The following is a 20,423-nucleotide window of genomic DNA, read 5'->3' on the forward strand; positions in this document are numbered from 1 at the left end:
ATATGAGTCTTTCAGCAATGCAGAGGGCTTGCTCGCGTCCGGGTGGAAGAACTGGCTGAGAATGTTCTTCTGTGCCCAGCCCCAGTGTTCACCCAGGGGAGGAACCTCTTTGAGGTGACCTTGCTACTTGGCTCGGGTCAGGTTCTTCAGAAGCAAAGCCCGAGACGGCAGTCCATGGACGAGTCATTGAATGGGGGGATGCTCATGCAAGAGATCGTCAGGGGTGAGGAAGGCAGGATTGGGAGGAAAGGAAGTCTTCAGCAGAATTCCAGGCTCCCTCTGCCTAATCCCCGGGGAGCTCTGAGGAGAAACAGCAGGCAGGCTGGCCCATCTTGAGGCACGGGGCTTGGGTCACCTGCCCTCACCCTGGTGTGTGTAGCGAGGGGACCCCCAGGTGCCTCCAGCTGAGCCAGCTGCAGTTGCCTGTGAGCATCCCAGGGAGAAGGGGGCAGATGTGCGCGCTCGGCCATAGCACCTGTCACCCTTGATAAAGGGGTGCCAGGCGTGAGGCAAGACACTGCCAGTACCAGCAGCTGCCGAACTAGCACCTCTCAAACGTGAGTGTGCAGTAGAACTCTCTGGAATGCTGGTTAAACACAGATGGCTGCACACCACCCCTAGTCTCTGATGCAGTAAGTCTGGGGTGGGGCCTAAGAATTCCCATTTGCCAGGTGCTGGTGCCATTGCTGCTGCTCCTGAAACAGGCTTTGAGAGCCACTGCATGGTGCTGACATTCACAAAAGCCATCCACCCCCTTGGGAAAGTTAGGTTGAGGTCAGGGGTATCTCCACTCTGTGGGTATTTGCCCAGCAACATATTTTCAAAGGGTAAATAAAGTGAGAATTATCAAGCCACTGGCTCAGCTCAAAATTGTTTCTCTAGTTCATCACAAATCCCACTCCCATTAGAGAATTTCAGCAAAGAACCGAAGGGCAAAGAACCGAAGGGTGGTGGTATCCTGCCTAGAGGTAAATACCTCCACAGCCTCCGCAGTTCGGTGCATGCATGCAGGGAAGGCTGGACAGGGAGTGAAGAGGCCTGGACGCCCACACCTGCTCCCCACCCCCTCCGTGGCGGTGGGATCACTGGCCAGCAGCTGCGACCTGCTGTGTTCAGTGCCACCGCCCTGCCCCCGCCCCATACAGTGGAGAGACCTCAAGGGTCACATCCAGCCCTCAGTTCTTCGGCCAGTTCCTCCAGTAGTTACCTTTGGGGCCTCGAGCAAGCTACATGGGTCACAGGTCTAGTTTCCTAATCTGTGCAATGGGTGCGGTATACTTGGCGCTCTCTAGCACCTCCAGCTAGCCTTCTCTGAGCATTCTACCTGGAGATGTTGATGATTCAGAGGGTGAGTAAGTCTCTCTCTCCCCAATTAAAAAGGGTCAGAAAAAGCAACAATTCCTGAAAGCACTTGTTTGCGCTCCCTTTACATTACAAAGGAGGAAGCAGAGCCACTGCCTTTGTGGTGGGTGCTCTCTGTCATTTGATAGGATCATAGTTCTTGGAATCTTGCAAATTGGGGTCATCAATCACTAAGCTGACTCAAGGCTTGACAGATTACAAGGCTGGGGGACACCCCATAAGCCCCAAGGCTTTCCTGTAATCCTCTGGGGCTCCATATGGGCATCCATAATGGCCTCCTCAGAGCTGTGTGCTGTGCTGTATGAATGCGTGCTTGGGAGTCCTTAGCGAGTGGATTATGGCACAATGAGCCACATCACATGAATGGAGACACTCCTGTTTAAAAATTAATAAACTTGCTAATTCAGAAAGAGCACTGTGGTACGGCCCTTAAGTTGCTCATGAGAGAGAACAATTATGCAGCCAGTCCCTTTAATCCTCATATTGATGAAGGAAAGCCATGCAGTGCACATGGGATGCAGGGTTTTGCTTTATTAAGATGCTCAGTTAGATCTCCGGGTGTTGGGTGTGTGTGTGTGTGTGTTTGTGTGTGCGCGCACGCACGTGTGTACATAAACAGCTAATGACAAACAATAGATCTCTGTTATGCCCCATGTAAAAACAGCCATGTATGAAGTTCAATAAAGAAAAAGAAAGTGGGGTAAGGAGGACAGGTGGACTGGGGTGGGCCAGAGGAGTGGGCCGGGGGTTACGAGGGGGTGAGGGCAACTTGGGGAAGAGTTGCTCTCCTGTAAGGGGGTCAAGCAGACACTCAGTACAGGGAACTCTGAGCAGAGGCCTGAAGGCAGTGAGGTGTGAGCTCTCTGGTTAGGAGGAGGGGCGTTGTTCCAGGCAGAAGGGACAGCAGTCCCCTGCCAGCAGAGTACTCGGGAAGCAGCTAGAAGACCTGAGGCCAGAGTAGATTGAGCCAGGGGAAAGGACATGCTCACAGGAGCAACGCAAGCTGACGTTCTTTCTGAGAGGATCCCTTGGCTCTACATGGAGAATCCCATGTGGGGAAAAGAAGGAAACAGGCAGGTCAGGGAGGAGACAAGAATCTAGGCTTAGAAGATGAGGCGTAGCTGGTTGTTGCCCCTGGAGGCAAAGTGTCCAACTCAAGGTATATCCATATTTTGAAGGTCGAATGAGCAGAATTTGCTAATCATTTGGGCGTAGGATGTGAGAGGAAGAAAAGAGTCAAGGAAGAATCGATGCTTTTAGTGTAAGCTACTAGGAGAATGAAGCTGCCACTTATAGATAGGTAGAAAACTCAAGTGGCCAGCATGTAAAGGGTGGATAGAAAACAAGGGTTTTGTCTAGACTGTTCTAAATTTGAGATGCCTATTAGATACCCATGGAGATGTCACAGAGGTGCCAAGGAGATGTAATGTGTGCAGTTGGAGACCAGAGTCCAGAGGGGAGGCCTGAGCTAGGGACACAGTATTAGGTGGTGTCAGCTCTGTACTCCATTCCAAGTAAACATCTGTCCCAGGGGTAGTTTAATATTCCAGCCAAGAAGCTCTAGATTTAGAACAGATTTTTCTAATATAATTTATAAACAAGTAAAATATAAAACTACGATAGTTTTAAATAAAATTGGTCTTGAAATGAAACCTGTGGGTGCAGTTTTGCAGCCAGGACAAGCACGCCCCAACAGTATTCTGAGGGTAAATTAGAAGGCTGGTCAGCTGGGCTCAGAAGTAGCTAGCCCTTCTCCATCTGTATCTGCGTGCCTCTGTGTAAGCAAAGATTGGTGCATTTGGACTTCATCAAAATCCAAGACTTTTGGCGCATCAAAGGACATTGCTAAGAAAATGAAAAGACAGACAACCTATCGAATGGTAGAAAATATTGGCAAAGCCCATATCCAGTAAGGGTCTAATATCCAGAATATATATAGAACTCTTTACAATTCAACAAAAAAGACAACCCAGTGTTTAAATGAACAAAGGATTTGAACAGCGATTTTTCCTAAAAAGGTATGCAACAGTCAACAAGCACCTGAAAAGATGGTCAGCATTATTAATCACTAGAGAAGTGTACATCAAACCATCCTGCGATGCCACTTCAGACACGCCGGGATGACTCTCAGCAGCAGGGCAGAGATCAGTAAGTGCTGCTGAGGCTGTGGAGGTCGCACCATTGGAACGTGGAGGTCATTCCATTGCCAGCTGGAATGTTAAGGGTACAGCCAGCTGTGAAAACAGTCGAGCTACACAGAATCACCATAGGCCTAGCAATTCCACTCCCAGCTATATACCCAAGAGAATGGAGAGCAGGAGCTCAGACACGCGCGGCAGTGTGTCTCACGGCGTTATTTACGCTGCCCAGAAGGTATAAGCAGCCGCTGTCTATCAGCGCTTGAATGGATAGTGAAGCATTGTGGATACATAGGATGAGTCTTATTGGCCATAAAAAGGAATGAAGTGCGGATACAGGCTGCAGCGTGGATGAACCTTGAGAACAGTGTGCTCAAAGAAGCCAGAGGAAGACTACCTAATACATTCTGTTTATACGAAATATCCAGGATGGGTGAACACCTGGGAGAAGAGAGCAAAAGGCTGGCTGCCAGGGGCTGGTGGGAGAGGAAGGGGTGCAGAGTGACCGCTCAATGGCTACATGAGTTTCTTTTGGGGTGTTGAAAATACTTTGGAACTAGACAGAGGTGGAGGTTGCACCACATGGTGAACATACTAAACGCCACTGACTTGTTCACTTTAAGATGGTTTGCTTTACATCTTGTGAATCTCATCTTAATAAAAAAAACAATTCCAAAAATTAGAAAGGATCAGGGAAAGAAAAAGCTTTGAACAGCAAGTATCAGAGGCAGAACCCACCTCTGCAGCAGGGAGAGATTGTTCCCTAAGTCCTCATACATAGGCCCAGGGGGTCTCCGATACAGACTCACGGTCAATACCACAACCTCCTTTATGCCAGAAGAGCCAACACTTTCCCAAAAAGCAAGCATTGAAAGTTGGTTGTTTCCCTAATTGACGTTTTTTGCATTAGATATCCCATTGCTTAACATGGTTGAAGTGTTTTGAAAAATAACTTGTAACCAACTAAACAGAATCGCCTGATTCCTTGTTTACCAAAAAGGAAAATGAAAGAGTCGGAAGGCAGAACTGAGCAAACCGTGCCTTTGAAAGCACAGACTGTACGGGGAGGGACATGCAGCTATTTTCAGTCTTGTGTGGGTGTGAGGATAACAGACCTCTGGAAACAGCTGTTTAACAACAGAATGTGAGAGTCTCCTGGGACTCAAAGACCCACCCTCTCCAGTGAACCCAGGGAAAGTTCAGGAGAGCTAGGAGAGTTCAATGCATTCAAAGAAAGAAATGAAATGGGAATTCAGTACTGGGGTTTGATTGGGTAGCAGTATTTAGCAAGGCTTTGCTCCCTCTGTTCAGATGAACGACTCCCGGAAACTGAAAAGCCAAACCAGAAACAGACATGGTGTACTTTCCCGAAGAATAACTGCCCTCAAAGTCACTTCTGCAGGGATCCTGCCTCCCCCCGGGAGTCTGATCATCTGCCCACTTCTGGAAGGAAACTGATTTGGGTGGAGAGACAATTGACCCCTGTGTAAACTTTTGTTTGAATGCCAACTCTTTGTTAGGGTGAGGGACAGAAGATGATTGCAAGACTGAACTTGCTTTCATTTTTATTTAAATGAATCATGACATCCACCTTTCAAAGCTTGTCCCCATCCACTGGAAAGTAAAACTAACCCATTTCCAACCAGCTCCAGAGAACATACTATAAATAGGACCCAAATGGTGCTTTGTTAAAAGCTGGGTAGCACAAGTTGCCCCATTTCTTCTTGTTTTTCCTATAAAACCTTGTGTCTTGGACATAATGAGAGGAAGCACGAAGTCTTGTACGTTAAAGGATAATTACTTTAGGAGTGCTTCATCTTTAACCACACTTGGGTCCACATTGTTAGCATTTATTTGTTCTGACTTTTGTTCATTCAGTACATTTAGACTTATTGCTTGTAACCTGTTAAGTATCACACTAGTTGTGGGGATAAAATGATAAGCAAAGCAGACATAGTCTGTGCCTCAGGGAACAGGTGACACATGGAGGACTATAGAGAGCTATTGGCCCGTTTGGCAGAGGAGACAGAGGGGGCCATTTTCCATCACCCAAATTCAAAATCCTCTCCAATCTTTATTTTCTGTTCCAAAATTAAACTTTATCCATAATGAAATGCAGTGGGACCAGCCACTGTCTAGAAACATGCACCCTCAAAATCATCAGAAGACAGTAGTCTAATTACACATTGGCCAAGGTCAGGATGATTCAGAGTTAAGCAATGGTGGTGGCCTAGACTGAGCACCATATCACTGGTGCTTGCAGGTCCTTTCCTCAGTTCTCAGCATCTCAGCTGTGGTCTCCTGTAAACAGCTATGAGAACAAGAATACCTATGACTCATTCCAAGCAAACAATAACTTACAGTTAAATTTACTGAGAAAAGTAGCAACTCATTCCCCCAAAACTGTGAAATCTATAGAGAAGTAGCCTTGCTGAGAGATGCCTGCAACTTATATAATCAGCACATTTGCCGTTTCTACAGACAAGCAGGACTCCTGGGATTCCCAGTAAAATCTTGTTTCTTGATCTTATTCTACCTTCCCCTGTAACAATAGGTACCACTTGCTTCACATTTACATAACTGAGAAAGTCCACTGTAAAATAGTTTTCTCAAAACAAAAGGATCATTTACCACAAATGTAAATTAACTTCTCTACCTGTTAACAAGCAAAACACAATCCCCAGTGTTTAACCGTCTATTTTTCCAGCATCTACTCTGCAAAGCTCCCCCAAAGCTTTAAATAAGGGCCATCCCTAGCCACAATCATGATATTATACTTGCTTATAAAATCTGCAGATGGCACGATGCTGAGCGTGGACTGGGGACGGACTGAAAGAACTGTGATCAAAAAAAACCCTAACAGATGTCACGGCACAGAGGAAGTCACCCCATTACTTTCTGGGTTCCTCTAGGCTGGCAGAGGAACAAGCACCAGACAGATTGAAAAGAAATAAAGTCAAAAAGACGTTTTAATCATGCTATGTATACCTCCTGTAGACACGATAAAGACCCAGCATGACTGAGGAAGTCACCCACTGTGGCTTCGGATGCCATCTTCAATAGCTTAGTTAAGACAGAGGACTTGGGGGGTGGGGAGAGCGAAAGGGGCAGGTCAGTTGGGGAGTTTACCAGGGAAAGCACAGTAAACAAAGGCATGCAGATTAAGCCCTGCCCCCTCCACTGAAGTGTGCGACAAGGAGGTTAGGTCTTCCCTGTACACAGCCTTACAGAAGAAGTGTACTTGTAAATGTCTTTTTCAAAAGCAGCCTCCACCCAGCCTTCAGAGCCCTCCCATGCAATCAACCTTTTGCCAAAAGGACATATGTGGGGGTGACAGATTTTTACTTCCTTACACAGACCAGATCCAGGCACCGGTGTTACCCAGAATACAGGAAACCTCCAGCGTAGGGCCTCCGCTTAGGTGGAAAGCATCAGCCTCACAAAGATGAGACTGGGAGGCTGCACCCACTTAGCAACCGAGCATGAGACTTCAGACCTAACTGACCTTAAGTTCTCTTTACATAACCACAGAAAGACCACAATTTGTGAGAATATAGTCTCTCACCCTCTGCTTAACCTCGCATACTGTTTCTTTAAAGCAACAGCATTTTATCCCCTTTTCATCTTAAGTCCTCTGATTGTAGTCATTTGAGGTTATTTTCCACACTTGGGAAATGTAAGAATTTTCCATACATGCTAATATTAAGCTATTTTAGTGAATATGTGGGTGGGGTAGTGGAGAGGTATTTGCCTTGAGCTTAAATGGTCCAAAGCCACTTGAGCAATAATTGAAGAGTTTATCACAGTGAATCATCGGTTTTCCTAAATTTAAATTTCAGCATCACAGGGGGAGAGCCAGGCAAGGTCAGGGCCAGCGCTACCTGGACAGTAGCACCTGTGCCAGAAACAATTTGTGTAGAAAAAGAAAATAGGGATGGGGGTACGTGGGCAATCTCTGTACCTTCTTAATTTTGCTATGAGCCCAACACTGTTCTCAAATTCTCAGGCTGAAAAAAAGGCACCAGCCCCACCAGTGGGCCACAGCCGCTCCACTGGCTGTTCAGGACCTGGTGTAAGTCTCTCGCCTGCGGGTGAGCTGGACCTGGAGACTCACTGCTTCTTCCGGGAGGGGACAGTGCGAGCCTTGAGCTGTCACTGCCACGGTTAGGCTACCAAAGACCGCGACTCCCGTCTCCTCCTCCGTGACTTGCTCGCTCCCGTGGAAGCCAGCCGCCATGTTGTGAGCTGCCCCGTGGAGAGGCCCACATGGCAAAGCGCTGAAGGAGGATGCCAGCCAAGAGTCAGTGAGGAGCCTCGACCCTCCCTCCGTCAGCCTATGAGGAGCTGAATCCTGTCGACGTCACTTGAGTGAGCTTGGAAAGGAACACAGCCCCCCATCAAGCCAAATGCAACGCAGGCCGACACCTTGCCTTCAGCCGGTAAGACTCCCCGAGAGCCAAGCCAAGCTGTGCCCAGGTTCCTGACCCGCGGGGACCGTGACATGATAACTGTTTGTGTTCTGTTCTGGTAAATAAAAAACAAACAATAGAGAAATCAGAGACATAATCTTCTTTTTAAGAAAGGCAATAAACGTGTACGTCTGTCAGCTAAAAATAAATTGAGGCAAACAAATTGAAGTTTGTTTATTAAAGAATCAAGAAAGAAGACCCGAGCCCGGGAACAGCCTCTCCAGATAGCTCTGGGCAAGTTGCCCAAATTCTGAGCTTCTCCGAGGTTTTATGAGTTATTCAAGGATTTCTGCAGAGGCAAAGAAAATGTGTGTATTGGTAGTTAAAGTAGCCACTGGCTGCTAGGTACGCATGGAGGAAAGCAGAGTTGTTAAAACGTGCCCTATCTATCTGGAGCCTTTCCTTCTGGGAACTGGGAATTTTTGTCATAAGTCCCGATGTCTGCCCCTCTTTGAAGTCACTGATTTACCCATAGGCAACAGTTTTCAGGCCTCTTCAAGTGTCCCGACTTGACTTGCATCCCAGGCCAGAGAGGGGTACCATCTTCATTGTTGATTTTAGTTAACACGTTTGTTTTTTTATCGACTTTCATTTAAAATAGAGCATTTACGTGTTGGGATTTCATCTTGTAAAGCTTCATGTTAAGTGGTTGATAGAACAGATCTGAAATGAGAAATGCATACATATTCTCTTATTTTTTTTGAAATTAAAATAACCTTTAATCCAATCAAAAGTGGCAATCAACACAGACATTTTCTTTATCTATTTTTTATGGGTTTACAAGGTTTTGTCACAGCTATTTTTTAAAATTTAATTATATATATATTTTACATTGTTCTTCCTTTTTGTACAATGCATGCTTTCTCTTCTCAGGTGTAGTCCCCACAAAATTCCCATCCCCAATTCACCCGTGCGCCATCACCATAGTCCCCTGTTTTGATTGCTCCCCTCGCCCCGGCATATTCTCTTTTAAAAAGAACATAGAATTTGCCAGTGTGGGGGGTTTTCTTCTTCCCCCTTCTCCCTCTCTTCTTCCTGCTTCTAATGAAATCCCCCCGGAAGAACGACCTTGCATTTGCTGCACTTGTGATGCGCAGCAAGCTGCGCACCTGGTGCAGAGAGGGCTAGGGAAGTGTGAGAGCCGAGAGCAGATGGCACCCCAGGGCATCAGTGGACACCTTGCAGGGGTGCCAGGTAGCTTGGGGTGATTCATCTTGAAGCGGCACAGCAGGACAAGAATGATGCCAGCCAGGGCCTCCCCTGGTGGGGCAGCGGTTGAGTGCTGGGCTGCGAAGCTGCTGGCTGCAAATGCCTGCAGCCTCTGCAGCGCCGGTTTGATCCCCAGCCTCCGGCGAGGGTCCCACATGGTGAGCAGACCTCTCCTGCCGCGGCTGCTCCCCTCAGCAGTGTATTTTGTCCATATGCCTGTTCTGTTCCCGCTCTGGCTCTGGTGAATTCTCTCACCCTCCCGCGCTTCTGACTGTACCCAGTGCTTGTATAAATAAATAAATAAATCTTAAAAAAAAAAAAAAAAAAAAAAAGAATGATGCCAGCCACCTACATGCCTGGCAGCCGTCGTCTCGTCTGAGTGGGCAGCCTGGGTTGCACCCAGCTATCAGAACTCAGGAGCCGAGAGCTGTCGCACTTGGTATGACCACTCAGCTGTTATGCTCAGTTCAGCAGGCCACCTCTCAGTTTCTTTTTGGCACAAGGAAAGCCAAAGAGTGATGATCCTGATGATTAGGGTCTGGTCTCCGAGATCGGTGGGCCCCTATCAGTAGATTCAGCTTTGATGCCTGGACATCCAAACATTCAAAATGTTAAATCAGCTCCAAAGAAACCAAAATGGGTGCAATGTCCCCGCCATGTCAGCAAGGGTTCAATGGAACAGTCACGAAACACACCAGTTCTAAAAATTCTACCACCAGCTCTCCTGCTGGCAAGACGTCACCCATAAGCAACGAACAGCTCCGTGCCTTTAGTTCTTCCCCAATTCATCATCACCCCACCTGTTTATTGTTCCCAAGGGAGCAAGGTCAGGTTCACTGCACCAATAAATCTTGTTTTAACCCTTTATGCTCACAAAGACTGCAGCAGCTGCACTGGCCCAAGCCGGGGCTGTTCATTTACTCACCTGTGGAAATGCTTCTCCCGTCTGTGGCCTCCTGGACCTTGCACAGCCTTGTTACATTACCTGTGGTTTGTTAAGCACTTTCCTTTTAAAATCATTCTCATTTACAAACTTGAGTGGAAGATCTTTTTATCACCAGTTACCAGATCCGTATGCCAGGGTTTCCAGAGGATAAGTGGTGTGCCCAGCGGTGAGTACGGGAGCCGAGATCCAAACCAAATTGGCCCCTAGAGCCTCCAAGACCGTCAGCCTCCACAAGCCCCCGCCCTGTTTCAGGGAAGGGGGATCTGCTTACTACTCTTCGTGGACGAGGACCACAGACTGAAGGGACTCTGCGCCAGGAAAAGAGAGCACTCGTGCAAGCAGCCTGGAGTAGAGGGAGGCAGTCGGGCCATACTGTCACTCCTCAGCTGAAAGGTCCCTAGGAGAAGACCGTACCACACACAGAGCCTCCATCTCATCCCCCAGCTAAATTGTCTTTGCTTTAGGTCCCTCAGACGCTCTTCCTCGCAGACACAGCTGGTCTGCCACCTGCTGAAGCAGGGGAGGCTCATCCCGGACTGTCCCTGGAGCTGTCAGGGAGCTGGAGGACCACACATGCTCCATACTTCCTTTATCTCAGCGCCTCCAGGGCTGGGGGAGTTGTCGTGAGGATTCTAGAATCCAGGCTGCTTTTCCAGCTCTAGGGTCTTCTCATTCAGTTCTCTACCATTGACACAACCCAGCTCATCTCCCCAGATCACTTCTTCAGTCTTTCTGCTTTGAGCCTTTCTGAAACTGGAAGATTCTTTCTATGTTACTGGTTCAGACTCTCAAGCTGATTAGTGAGAACTATCAGTGAAAAGCATCTGCTCCAGCAGGCCTGCCCTCGGGCCCTGGCCGACTCTTGGTTGACTGTTCCTGGGCGCATCTATGAGCAGAGAACAGCCCAGTGCAGCTTCCTGGATTAACGAGGGGCGCCTCCGCCTTCTCCTCTGAAGAAACACAGAGATTAGGTCTTCCTGGTCGAGGCCCTTCAAAGAGAAGTTTACAATAAATATCAAACGCAGCCTCCACCCAGCCTGAGAGCCCCTCCCCTGACATCAGCCTTCTGCCAAAAGGACATTCTGGGGTGGCAGATTTATTATTATATTATCCTTATGTTAAGCTTTTATTGAGCATACAGTGAAACCGAGGCCCAAGTGCTTTGCCCAGAGCCTCTAGCTGAGTTGGGCCACAGGCAAACTTGGGCCGCAGAGTCCTTGTTCCGGGTGTTGCCTGCAACAGAAACCGACCCTCCCTCTTTATTCAACCTGTCACATGAGTCACCAGGCAGAGGAGGCCCTGCACCCAGCTCAGCCCGGGTGCCCACCTTTCCCGCCCATACCACCCACACCATGCAGACACAGAGAACAAACGAGCACCACCGGAGGGGAGAGAAGGAGAGGATATCCTTCATGGGCAGAGCTGCTGTGCTCACAAGAGGGGTAAACCCGTACAAACCAGGTCGTGGATCCATATCCTCTCTAGCGCAGCCCCCAGCTGAAGCAGGATTTGCCAGAGACTGTGGCAGCATGTCTGCGAAGAAGGAAAGTTGGGTGTCATTTTCTTTTTTTCAATGGAAGCTTAGCATTCATATAAATGTGCAAAATCTTAAGTGCTGGATGGAATCTTCCATATGTATATACTTATGAAACTATCCCTGGCTTCAAGGTGTAAAGAAGAGGTGGGCAAAGTGCAGGCGGACGACATCAGGCCACAGCCTGTCTTTGGAAAGAACATTTTAGCGGAAGCCCGACGTGCCGACTTGTTTATGTGCTGCCTGTGTCTGCGTTGGCGAGTGGGAGACATGGAGACTACAAGCCAGCAAAGCCTCAACTACTATCTGGCCCTTTACGGAAAAGGTTTGCCACCCCAGGACATTCTGGAGCACTCTCGAAGGTTCCCTCATGGCTTAAAAACGAGTTGCGTCCATCAACTCTTGGCATGGGTGAGGAGGAAGTGACCAGAGGGAGAGGAGTACGTGAGGAAGGCTGCATTGGCCACATAGACCAGAAGCCGTGATTGGTGTTCTCATCCTGGCTGGAACAATCGAGTGTCCAACAGTTTTCACTTGTCAACAGATAGCCTGCCAGTGCATTGCAGCGCTTCTATTTTCAAAATTATCTCATAGGAGTGACTAAGAATTGCATTTTAATGGCCAGAATGAAGAGGAAAACATCTCCCAGGCAACGGGGCTCCTTCGCTGCCTGCAGTTCTGAGGTCAGCCCTGACTGACCTGGCCTGGCCTTTCCTCTCGTCAGGTGTTCACACTCCCAGGGTGGAAAATAAGAAGGGGAGTGAGATTTCCGTCTGCCCGGCCTCACTTCTTACATCTTTCCTGTTCATTAGGCATCATGTACGTGGCGCGCTTGCACTCTCTTCACCTTGATCTGGACCTTGCTCTCTCTCCTCAAGATCGAGTCCATTCCCAATGTTCCCATTCAGTGTAGGCAAAGCCTTCTCCCCTGCTGACCATACTTATGGTCACCTGACGCGCTTTCTCCACTGCAGTAACCCTCAGAACCCCCAGGAAATGTCAGAATGGAGAAGCCACCGTCTGGATTGCTCTGAAAACTCTCTGAGGTCCCTGCCAGTGGAAGTAAAGCCTCCCTCATTCTTCTTGCAGCCTCCCAGTTTCCCATGAGTAACTTCTGCTTGGCGGGCGAGCGTACATGTGCGTGCACGCCCACACGCAAACACGCCCTTCCGAAGGCGAGACGGTCATGCGGGAGGTGGGAAGTCCCAGTCCACAAGCAGACAGCCGAGCTGGCCTTGGTTCTCTAGTCCACAGTGGACGTGGCAACGCTCTTGTTTTTGTCAGAAAGCCGGCTCTCTCTCCTCACCCCCTGCTTGTAGGCCATCGCTGGGGGCATGTAGTGCCACGAAACTCAACCTCCCAGAGCGCCGCTCCGAATGGCGTAGCCACTGAATCTGTTATAGGGCAGGGAGAGGGGCAGCCCAAGCCCCGCAAACCTGCCTATTCTACATGGGTTCTGCCATCCGCCGCATCAACACAAAACATAGGAGACTTTAATGGGAAGGAACTTTAATAAAACTAGGAAACAATACAGGTAAGGCAAAGAGTCTAGTTTCTGAGTGAAGCACCCAAAGTGACCCGTCCCCTCGTGGGTAAAAGTCCATCCAAATGGGATTGGCCCAGAGCAAGGCCCCAAAGCCTGCCACGAGTCTAAAGCACCTTCCAGTGGGGACCCACAGCAAAGGGTCAGAAACAACCAGACAAGCCCGGAAGGAAAAGAGCAAAATCAACATCAAGATAAAAGCTGCCATTGTCACCTCCCCACAGGTCTCACCCACATCTGTGTCACCCAGTCCACGACCAAAAGACAAGCGCAGTCTCTTCACGTGTCTCTAGGCTCCATGCGCCTCCTCCAGGTCTCCTGGCTCCTTCCTGCTTCCTTCCTCAGTCTCTTCTGCAGCTTCTCCTCTTCCTGCTCAGCTCCACCCTCCCTTGGGTGGGGCAGGGAACCTGGAACCTCCCCCTTTCCTGGGGACCACCCTGTTACAACCCTTCCCTTCTACTCTCTTTGGTTCCAGGCTTAGTTGAATGTTTTTTACCTTAGACCAGAACAAATTCTTAGGCAGAACTCCAGTCCCCTTTTCCTTTCTTTAAAGAAAGGGGGAAAATATAGAGATTTATTTTCCCTTGGCCCAGAGCAAAGAGCTAGAGAGCTGCAGTTGTATCCGTCAGCACATGTTCATGGGGCACCATCATCTTCAAGTGCTGGGCACTGAATGGGACTCAAAGAAATGTGCGTCTGGTCTTATCTGTAAACGGTCTAGTCACAGAAGGGCGAAGAGGCTGGAGAGAGACAGAGGGAGAAAAGGGGTGGTTACCGCTTTGTACCGCCTAATGAGTACTTGGCCCTCGGAGTAGAATTTAAAATCTGGGTTTTAGAAAGAGTTGAAGTTTGGGGCAAGCCTACCATATGTTAACAGTCCATCTGGAACCCAGAATTCATCTTGGCTATGGTTTCCCCAAACCACGTAATATGTTATGGGGTTTCCTTTACTTACTACATCGGTCTGCGTGTACCTTAGCGGGTCTACACCCTTGCGTCCTAGATAGCCTGGCTGTCCCACAGTTCCTTCCAAGATCCGATCTACTTGTCAGCTGAGAGCCAGCGTCTGAACAGGTTAAGGGCAAGAGTTTTTAGGAAGGCCTGGAGTTTGGGGGATAGGCTAGCATTTTGAGAAATACATTTTGAAGTAGAAGATTGAATAGATGATCCTCATCTAGGACATCGCCACGCCCTAGGGCGTCCATCTTCCATTGGCAAATGATGTCAGTCCAAGAAAGAGAAGCGCAGGCTGTCGAGGGGAGAGGATGCTGACGGGAGACGGATTGAAGAAGGCCTTGCAAGTGAACAGTGCTCAGTGCACCCTGCTCTGGCGGGCTACTGTCACCACTAAGCCTCCACGTTGAAAGAGGCATCCTCTCAACCCTGAGGGATGTGTCACCAGAGCAGTCCTCGCGTTCTCCATGCAGAAAGCTGGGAGGCTGTCCCAAAAAGCGCTGTGGTTTTGCTGTTTCCTTGGTTCCCTGACACATGAGGCGATAGATAGGCAGGAGCCTGCCGCCTTCTTTGGGAATCCTGGTAGCCGCTCCAAAGAGGGGCTGGAGCAGCTACGTCCACAGCAAAACGACAGTAACACAAATGCAGAGAGTTCACTGAAGGAAGTGAGCATTTTATCTGGAATATGGACCCCTGCCTGATCCGAGAACTAGTTCCACAGCTATTGCTCTGTAATGTTCTCCTAGGGAAATACTTATGCACTTCCGTTTTCTGTAGTGATTGCTCCCATTTTCTTTCCATCTAGCACTAATGCCGACTCTCTACAGTATCTCCCGGCTGCTGTTGTTGGGGGAGACTGTGTAAGTCACACTTACCCACAGTTCTCTAAACAGATGCTTCTCAGGAGCCCCTCATTTGGGCCTCAGCATGTGCCATGTGACATGCGTTGTGTCTGCAGAGAGCAGGACAGGCTCGGCCCCAAACAATCCGGTTGCAAGGTCGGGAGTCAAGGATGCAGACGTTCTGGAATTTCTAGCTTCCTGTCTGCTTTCCCTTAGGGTGCTGGATCTGGGGAATGGACCCAACACAGATCTCAGCCACACATTTGGGCCTCTATAGAGGAACAGGCCTTCTAGCCTAACCCGGAGTCCCAAAGGCTCCTCAGGAAATTCCTCTGCTCAGGTGGAGCAAGACCTTCCTCCTGCAAGGCTGCTGCCAGCAACCACTCCTCTTTATTGTGTCTCTGCAGATATGAAGTCACCTAGATGGGAGAGAAAAGGATAGTGGAAACGGGGGAGGGCAATGAAATAGCGGTGGGTGTGCCAGCTCCAACTGGAATGGGTGTCCATTGTCAGCCGCGGAGTAACCAAGAAAAACAAACACAAGGCCAGAATGCCTTGTGGTTGGTATAACAAAGGAAAGGGTGCCCTCTGCTGGCCTGTTTGTTTTTGTTTGAACGTCAAAGGAAAATTTTCCAGCTCCATGTAAAACAGATTTCAGAAACATACCATGCGCTAAATGGGGAAGCCAACTGGGAATTTCAGCTGTTTGAACCAGACTGTGTGCGGTGTTGGGTGAGAGACACTTGAGGATGGCACAGGCAGTCATGAAAATTCTATCTCACGTGGCTACAAAGGGAAAGTCATGGCTTGGAAGGGAGACGGAGCTTACTGAATCCGGGACAGTTTGCTTGGAAATAAAACCATTTCCGAGGAGCAGGGCCCCCCTTGGGTGGTAACACACCCTGGCCAGAATCTTTGCTTGTTTTCTTGTCCTTTCTTAGTAGGCCAATGTGGGCTTGCAATAGATCCTTTGGTTCTCATATGGGGAGATGAAAATCAGTGATTTTGCTCACAAGTATTACACGAAGGTAAGAATTTAATGTAAGTGTCGAACTCGGATGAAAGATCAGTTATGTAACTCGGTGTGCTTTCCCGGGAACATGAGAATTAACTGAGCTATAAAAAAAGATGAATGAACTGAGCTACAAAATAATGCAGACATTCGCTTTCGAGTTAATTCCGATGCCATCCACACAGGAAACTTCATCATGACCTTAATGAATATTTGCAGATGGAAACACTGCAGGTGAAAAGCCACAAACAGCACCGATGCTCGTGTCTGGTATTTGCTCGCTCCCGTCTTAACTGTCAGAGGTTTTCCCCCTACAATTTAGAAGTCTTCAGGAAATTATAAAACACTGTTTGAGAAAATGCCATTATTTGAGGTTCTACAGATGGTCCTGTCACTGGATTCTGGGCTCTTGCGCTCTCCGAGCAATAGGAATAATACAGACCCTGGTCCCAAAAGTGCCGAACAAAGTTTTGTTAAGGCTTATGCAGTTTAGCGTAAGGGAGTCAGCAGCATTTGTCTGATGATGCGTTGGCTTCTGCTTGAGAAAAATCAGTCCCTGGAGTTGCACTCAAGGTTAGATGCAATCTCTTTGCACTTGAATCACGAATATGAAAATTAGCTTTGGAACCAAGGCCAAGTAAGCTGTGTTCCATACTTCAGTATAAGGGCTGGATTTTGCTCAGTTTGGTTTTCTTTATCACATCTCATCTTATGCCTTGGACTTAGTAGATGCCAACTAAAAATGATTTATAGAGCACAGGGAAAGACTTTCTAACTACATCTCAACATGCTCATGCAACAAGAGAAAAGATTTATGCATTTGGCTACACACACACAAGCGCATGCGCGCGCGTGCACACACACACACACACACACACACACACTGCATGGCAAAACCAATGTAGCAGAGTCCAAAGACAAATGGCAGGCTGGGAGAAACTGTCGGCCACATATGTCACAGATAAGGAGCTAATATTCCTAATATGCAAAGAACGTTTTGTCACTGCGTTTAGAAAGACCAGTGGTCCTTCAGCAAAACGTGCAACAGGCACAAGCAGATAGTTCACAAATAGAATTGGAAACTGGCGCTTAAACTTATGAAATGCTCAGCTTCAAGCATTACAAAAGAAATGCCAACTAAAAGCACACTGAGGCACCACTCTCGCCACTTTCCATCAGTAACTTATGAGGCACTCTCATCGGTGCAGGGAACGCAAGGTCGTGTGGCCCCTCTGAAGGGCAGTCGGACAGTACGGAGCAAAACCACGTATGCACTTCCCCTCCCCCCGCCCATGCCATCTGTGGGAGTTTACCCTGAAGTAGGCCTCTGACAACATAACATACACTTGCAAAGGATTGCTTGTGGCTGCGTTGTTTGTCCAAGCATAGCAGACGGGGTGAACGCACTGTGGTGCATCCATGTAACAGAATGTTCTGCAGGTAAATTAAAATTGTCATAGAATGACAAGTGCGTGTCCTGTGCCTCCAGATGTGCACCTCTGAGCAGGGCACAGCGTCATTTGTGTGGTAGTCTGTGTAAAAATATGTCTTATTTTCAGGTTTGCATACCTGTGAGTGCCTGACCTCTTTCCCTGTGGTCCCACAGCAATTCCGGGAGGGCTCGGGAGGGCCATCTTGTGTGTTCATGTATGAAAGAGAACCTATTTATTCTGCAGTCTTCCACCATCTTGATAAAAGGCAACCCAGGCTTCCAGTTGTTTAGACCAAAAACTTTTGCTCCTCAAAATTCAACACCCCCTTTGCCGCGGACCAGCGCAGCGGTAGACTAGCAAGTGGGCGCCGCACCCTTCTTGATATATACATGGTAAAGACGCCACTGTTTACGTCACCATTTGGCTCAGAGACAGGGCAAGAGGAATATCTGAGGGTGCACAAATGGTACCCTAACCCGCCATGGTGTGGAGTAGCATCCCTGGTCTCTACCTGCTAGTTGCCATTAGCACCCCCACCCCCAACTGTAAATCAAAAATGTCCCCAGAAATTGCCAAATATCCCCTTAGGGTCAAGATCACTAGAAATCAATGATCAAGAAGCACTGATGGGGACTCACTCCTAAATAATCCTTATCATTTGGAATGTCTAGGTTTCAAAATAGTCCCTTGAGGAGAGCTTCCTTCAGAAGTTCTCCAGTTATCTACTTCCTTCCAGGCTTTTATGTTCCCATCATGCCTTGCGCACCACCGGTAAGAACCAGCGCTGCTCTGGGATAGTGGGCCTCAGCCAGGGCCAGTTTGTTCCTGGGGGGGTGGGGGGTGGGAGTGGGGCATTTGCAACATCTGGAGACATTTTTGCTTGTCAGTACACGGTTGGGGTGGGGTGCCACTGCATCTAGTGGGGGAAGCAGGGATGCTGCCAAATACCCTACAATGCACCGGCCAGCCCCCGCAATAGTTAATTAATAATTGGTTAATTATAAATAGTTAACTAATAAGAATATCAACAGTGCTGATATTGAGACACCTTGATTAAAAACAGCCATATCCACCAAGTCCAAAGGGAAGAAGTATTTGGGAGGACCTTTAATGATAGAGATCAGTGATTCTCAACCAAGGGTGATTGTACCTTCCAGGGACATCTGGCAATATCTAGCAGTGTTTTTCATCACAGTGAAGAGGGGGGTGCTACTGGCAACAAGTGGGTGGGCACCAGGGGTGCTGTTCAACACCCTACTATGCACAGGATGGTCCCACACATGATCCATCCCCAAAGGCCATAGTGCCGAGTTGGGGACCCTTGTCCAAGGAGAAAGGGCTGTGGGACCCTCTGGTTTTTCCACCCCCTCTTGATTTTGTGCTTTTGCTTCCACACTTAGCATTTACCCTTGTATTGTCAGTCCAGTTTGGGATGTCTAGACTTGATACAACTTGGGCATAGCAACGGGTGGCTATGAAGGAGGGAGGCTTGGCACAGAACCAAGCCCCACAACAGATTGACACTGGGGAGCAAGCCAGTTAACAGCAAAGACTGAGCCAGGGTTGGGGGAGGTAAGCCACAGTCACAATTCAAGCTGACAGTCAGCACAAATGGCCCTGCCAAAGACACTTTGTCCTGCCAGGCGTGGGGACAGAGTGGTGGGGAATCTGGGGCAGAAGAGACTTTTACTGTAAAATCAGGCTGTTTCCGTAAAGTCATGCAGTGGGGACTGCCGGCCAGGCAGGCGGCAAGCTGGGATTTGGTGCAAGGTTACACCCTAGAGTGGGGCACCTTGTAGGAGTAAGTCAGGACCCCAGGGAGAAGAGGGCGCCTGGCTGCTTTGCAAGCCGGCTAAAGGAGGAGTCGAGGCAGGAGCTAGTATACAGCCACACAGCAGGCCGGATGGACCATTTTGGCTCAGTGGACAAAAAGAGTGATGCTTCCCTTCAGTGGAGGAATTCCCGGGGCGGGCCAGTGAGGTGGCAGCACCGTTGAGCGGGGGCCCTGCACCCTGGGTCCGCAAACCAGGAGCACTGGTCCTAGAACAAAGATCAGCTCTCCCTTCTGCCAGCACCACTCACACACGCATCCCGACGACGTGCCACTGCCCCCACCTCTGCCACCACTGTGGGGCTCACTGGGGCAATTCCTGCCAATACCTAGAATGGTCTGGAGAGCTGAGGGTCATGTGAAGCCACAGTAGTTCAGTGAACTGAGCAGAAGCAGAGCAGCGGGGGCCAAACGTGTGATCTGTTGTGGGTGTGTATTCCTTTATATAGCACTGACTTTATTTTTTAAATTATGTTTTTCTAAAAAATTTTAAGCATAGTATACATTCGTATAGAAAATCTGGAACTTACAAAAGAATAAAAAGAAGAGATAAAAATTGCCCACATGCTAATACCTCTACTAATTCCTCTATTCATATTCTTCTCTTTTTTCCTTTGTGGAGATTCTATTTCTTCTTACACAGAGAGGAAATATTACTCGTTCGGCAACTTTATAGCCCTAAGCAAACAAGAATTTCTCCCCAAGCAAAACTGAGGTTTGCCTCTATGAGTGTTAGGAATAAAGAGACTTGTTGAAAGGTAACACAAGATATTAGTAAGAATAATTCACTTAAAGTCAGAAGGCTTGAGTTTGAATTGACCTTAGCTAGCCAGTCATGGGAACTTAGCAAAAGTAATAAATACAGACAATAATGTCTGGTGTAGAGGACCCTCTTTATTAGATGCTGGCAGTGATCCAAACAAACTGTACATACATCACATACGGCAACCTATGATCCAAGGGCCAGTCGGGCACACTGCTTATTTTTATAAATAAAGTTTTATTGAAACACAGCCAAACCCATTCTCTCATGTATTTAATGGCTGTTTTCATACTGAGCTCACAGAGTTGAGTAATTACCAAAGATAGTAAGACACAAGAAGCCTAAAATATCTACTCTCTGGTCCTTTATGCAAGTTAAGCGCTTCCC

This window comes from Talpa europaea, assembly GCF_964194135.1.
Source record: "Talpa europaea genome assembly, chromosome: X".
NCBI lineage: Eukaryota > Metazoa > Chordata > Mammalia > Eulipotyphla > Talpidae > Talpa > Talpa europaea.